The sequence below is a fragment of the Protomyctophum bolini genome, assembly GCF_963924005.1.
Source record: "Protomyctophum bolini genome assembly, chromosome: 5".
NCBI classification, from domain to species: Eukaryota; Metazoa; Chordata; class Actinopteri; order Myctophiformes; family Myctophidae; genus Protomyctophum; species Protomyctophum bolini.
The window spans coordinates 16,027,486-16,033,326 of record NC_137866.1 but is presented as its reverse complement, the minus strand read 5'-3'; positions in this window follow the sequence as shown (position 1 = coordinate 16,033,326).

The window sequence follows — 5,841 nt, the reverse complement described above, 5'->3', positions numbered from 1 at the left end:
TTATAAAGCAGATTTAGCACTGTAGCCTAGAAAGTCAACCACATCATGTGTGTGTGGCAATTACACAAAGGGGATCAGGAAGAGAAATGAGAGAGAGAGAGGAGAGAGAGAGACAGAGAGAGGGAGAGAGAGAATTTGTGTAACAGAATTTGTCCCTGAGACGGAGAGAAATAAATATGTCCCTGCCTTGTTATTCACTCCCTTCCAATCTCTCCCGTGCGACTCATGACTAATACACCTACAATATTTCTCTCTATCTTTTATCAGATTTATTTGGCTCCCCACCAAGCCAGAATTGGAAATGAAGCAGCAGCAACATATTTTCAGTCAGTATACGTAGAATGCCATATATTGTGTTGTGATTATTGTTGAAAGAATTTTCCTGTAATCTGAAGACTCACCTCAATTTAGCCCGTAGCACTTGACGTAGGTAGCACTTGCCGTAGCCTCGACGACCTTGCAGGCTTGCAGGCTTATGCAAAGGCAAAAAATTCATTTAGATACCATGTTATTGTTATGTAGACAGATCAGTTTCATTGTACAGATTATTTTCTTTGGATATTCTACTGTTAGACTGGTTCTTAGTTTACATATGATCCTAGATGAGTATTTCTATGCATTTTGATGTATTACCTTGTGTTGTCCTTGCTTACTGTAAATAGTTCTGGATTAAATGCCTAAATTGTAAATTGTACGGCGCCCTAGCCTTCCATTTTCACGTGTGTGTTCATTAATGTTCTATTATTGTGTTGTTGTGTTATTGTTTGCCATGGGGATGCGTTGAGGGGACGCGTGTCTGTTTGCGATTGATTGCAAATAGAAGACATTCCTATAACGTCAGCACAGCAGCCATTCCAGATTGAACACATCACGGTTCATTACCTACTACAAAGTTACTAGGCTAACATTATGGGCAACAAACATGACATACAGCACATACTTATCCGTAACCCAGCATGACAAAATATACAGTAGCATCTATCTAAATATATCAGGAAACGCAGCGCAGATGCAGCCGTGAATAAGGATCATTTCATTATGATGCATGTTCTGTGGAGCCACGGAGTCGAATTAGGATGAACAGAGATAATCAGAGATGATTGAACACACACTCATTATCTACTACAAAGTTACTAGGCTAACAAATACGCAACAAACATGACATAGTCATAGAGTATACATACTTAATTATAGCATAATGTAACCTAGCATGACACAACAGCTATATCTAAATATTTCACTAAACACAGCGCAGATGCAGCCAAGAATTATGATCATTATGATGTATGTTCATGTACTTAGTCAGGGAGTTGAATTAGGATGAACAGAGTTAATCAGACAAGGTGGTCTGTGCGGTATAACCCATCACATTACTGTAATGTATAGGCTAACTGTGCAGGGCACTCTTATCTTGTTACACAAACAACGATGCATACAAAGCAAATACAGTACATGGAGTTTACACTTTACAGGTATATAAGGTAGCCTAATACTGTAAGACAATAGCTTCTCAGGGACCTAGTAGGCACGTGCACATGGCCGCTGCCCTTTTACCCGTCTGTGCCCTCTCCAGACCATAAATGCAGCATTTGGTGAAAGAATCAAAGAAATGCAAATGCACCCTTTTCCATGCCATACCCAAATGCGGCATTCGGGAGAATTTTCCGAACTCGCAGCATTTTACTTTGGAAAACCCATGTTGTGCGCCACATCTCCAGTAGCTAAATAGTGTGGCGTCGTGTCACGAAAACAGCAGATCTACAAGCTCTCAACCCTTTGTGGGCTTGTAGACCCGCTATTTTAGCTTTTTATTATTTTACCAAAAGTGCAGATACAAGGTTGTGTAAAGTCACTTCCTAAACTGGTGCCACCAATAATATGCTATTAATTATAGGCTGTGTTCCTTCGGACCAAACAGAGTCATGCTGCCACCATGCATATCATGTTGACGATCTCTACAAAGTCAATGCTACTACACTAAATACAACTGAGCTTTGAACACCTGTGAAGAAAGCAACAATAGCGTGCATACTCTCTATACTCAGTCAATATGGCTTAGGCTGCTGGCTGCCATGGAAAAGGTCTGTGTTCACCATCGATCCGAATGGTCTAGACGTGTCACATGGGGGTACATTAGTTCTCAAGCCAGGTAATGAGAACAGACCAAGCAGGTGTGTGTGTGTGTGTGTGTGTGTGTGTGTGTGTGTGTGTGTGTGTGTGTGTGTGTGTGTGTGTGTATTTGTACCGGTGTGCATGATTTTCTCTCCATCTTTCTACCTGCCCCCCTCTTTCCATCTCGATCCATCAACTATAAATGATGGAGCTTGCACAAAAAACAACAAAAAAGAAAAACAACAATATCCAGTGTCTTATTGGTTAATCCTTTTAAAACCTTGGTTTGCCTCGATCCCCTCTAATTTGTCATAATGGCCATTAGCCAGCTATGGATTTGTTTTACCACTAGGCCTACTGCTGCTTAATGATAATTAAATAAGAACTAAATAATGAATGTTGGCTATCCCATTTGGAATTCCCAACCAGAAAAGATAGAGTACTATAAAGGTGAAACCTGCTGTGAAAACGAAAATATTACGTAAAATATAGCCTAGCCTATATATAATAGGCATGCAGCCTACATGAATAACATTTAAAATAGCAAAGAAGCACAGAATAATGTCTTAATTTGTATTTTATTTGCATTATAGCAGTGGTTTTCAACCAGTGGTTCGGGGACCATCAGTGGTCCTTGAAGGGGTTCCACTTCCAGGTGGTCCAAGATGGAGAGTTGTATAACCAAATGGACCCATAGATCTTTAACTCTTGAGAGCATAAAGCGTTTAATTTTACACTCTCGATAGTTAAATTATTGTTAAACATAGAACACACTAACTTAATTTACATGAAGTCTACTCTACACTCTACACAATTTGAGAATGTAGAAAAACAAAAACTGCATTATAGGCTAATCTTTCTTAATAGGCAGCAGTGCGTCACTTGCGGTTTGTCCAATCAGAGAATAGGCTGTTGTTTGTGGCGGGCATTTTAGAACGGCTCGAGCGGTCAGTCGGTAATAGTTATGCGTCACAGCCTTGTCATTTTCGGCGTGCACTGACCGCTGGAGTGGCGAATTGTTGTTTGTTTTCAAAAGAAAGGGGACAAGAAAACATAAAGAAGAAGAAGAAGAAGCGAATTTTATTCATAGCCATTTGTTTTTGTTTTTCAGTTAAACAAAAACAAACAAGTTGTTGAGCATGGAATGGATGTGTTTTCCGTGAGCGCGGAACACCGTTTTGTGGGCTACATGTGCTACAGCTGCTACTACTACTATACCGAGTTATGAATTAAGTAGCCTCGGAAACACATATTTTGAATTAAGTATTAGCTACGTCGAGGCTATATCACTAACACTATATAGGCTTCAGTTGCATGGTGAATAAACAGCTGATGAAGAATTTGACACGTTGAGAAGACAAAAGGTAAGAGAAACGGAACTTACTTTGACTTTTCTATGCTGCCGCATGGTTTTGCTGATACCAGGCTGTTGGATTACCGGTATGTAGGAGTGCCGGTGTAGGCAGAGAGAAAAGAGAGATTTATTCTCGTATTGGAAAAGCCAACGATGGTGGCACTCCGTTTATTTTAGAAGAAGAGAGAGACAACAACAAAACTTGTCGCATAGATAAAACGTCAACTTGTCACTATACGTCAACACCTCGGAGGTGTGTTTCTTTGCTCCTAAGGTAACACTATGCCTTGCATTAAAGTGAGAGGAACAACCATATAAATCATGGGCAGGAACGCAGTGAATTATAAATGTCATTAATAACTGTTCAGTGTGTGTCTATCCACCACAGGTATACCTTTTTTTCAAGGCAGCAAAGATGGCCAAAAAACAACAAAGGTGAACACGGGTGTACCGTGTTACCAATAATGATAGCCTAGCTACTAATTAATAATAATTCCTTCCGAGCGACCTGGCTGTAGCCCTGTTTACTGTGTTTAGCTCTGTGTGGTTCCGATTTCCCAACCTTTTATTTAAACTACATCTCTGCATGTATATGTTGCACAAGTGTATAGGCCTACTAAATGGAACCAAGCACCAAGGGTAAGGGTCTATTTGGTTCCATCATGTGTAGCCCGTGGGTCCATTTGGAACATGCATGCACCCTCATATAACACTGATTAGTCTATCATCAAAGTGGTGTACTTTGTTAAAGTAGCTACAGTTTTTAGGTCGTTTTTACTTGATTCAGAATTTACAATTTCCAATGGGCTACTTTTACTTCTACCCCACTGCATTCCAAAGGGAAATATCATACTACCTACTTTTACTGCACTACAATCAAATATGAACACATCAATCAAATTACTTTCTAGATTTGGATTATTATTGCAAAACACACTAACTCAGCCCTAAATCAATTTCAAAACAGCAGATCTACAGGCTCACAATGCCTTGCAATGCAACACAATGTGAGCTTATAGATCTGATATTTTCAAATTATTATTTTTTAATACATTTTGAACTTGCATGTGAAATGTGACATTCTGCACAATGAGTATTTTTACTTTTGGTACTTTAAAGATAGTGTAAGTGATTTTCTTTGGTTAAATTAAGGTTAAAAAGTACTCATTGCTAAAGAGTAACATAACAGTTTCAGTAACAGGAGTCTCCACGTCTCCCCAGCTTTTTATTAAACAGAAAATACATTTTCAGAAATTGAAACTGAAACTGGGATACACATGTTATCCAATCAGGAGGATACAGATGAAACAAGTGTAATTGTAACAAGTCATGACACAAAGAAATGAGGTGACAAAATTGCAACTGGAACAATATACAAATTAAGCTCATAAATAGATACTCTCTACTGATTGGCTGACATTTTGTCACCTACCACCTGAAAATATATTTTCTGTTTATTGAAGAGCTGGAGAGACAGGGAGACCCCTCTTACTGAACAAACACTCAACACGCATCACAATATAATGATTTAACCAAAAAAGATCACTTGCCCTACCTTTTACTATATTTTGATGCCAATACTTATGCCGTACTTTTACTCAAGCACATTTAATATGGGACTTCTAGGCTTACTTGTAACAGTGTATATACATTGCTGTATTGATAGGCTACTAGCTTTTACTTATGTAAAACGAGTACTGAGAAGGCCTACTTTTTCCATCACTGGGGTCCATAGACCACACTTTGAGAACCACAAATGCTGCTATGTAAAAGGTTTATCACCTGAGGAGGTCGGACTGACACATCTGAATGAGTGCATTATTTATTAGGCTGAGATACATCAGTGGTTCTCAAACTCTTTCATGTCAAGGACACCCATAATTGACACGTATTAGCCCACGGACCCCCATTTGAACAGAAAACACATGCCAGGGACTCCCATACGAGAAGATTTGTACGGCTCTAGCAGTGATTTTCAACCATTTTAATTTCAAGGACCCCCAGATTTACATGCATTTGTCTACGGACCCCCATTTAATGGCATTTCTATCTCTGAGACCCCAATTTATATTGTAAAACCAATGTTAATTTAACCCTGGGAATGTACACACACACACACACACACACACACACACACACACACACACACACACACACACACACACACACACACAGACACTATATGGTCTCAGTGGCACTTGCCCATCAGGCGAGTAAATAAAGGTCATGGCAAGTAAGTGATAGACTAATAAACAGGGCTTGCCTTTTATGATTTATTGAGCCTTGTGTTATTTTTTTAATATGATAGATGGAGCCACTCATTCTGAGTCATTGGTCTGCAGACGTGGTGAAACAAACAGCTGATGCGGAATTGG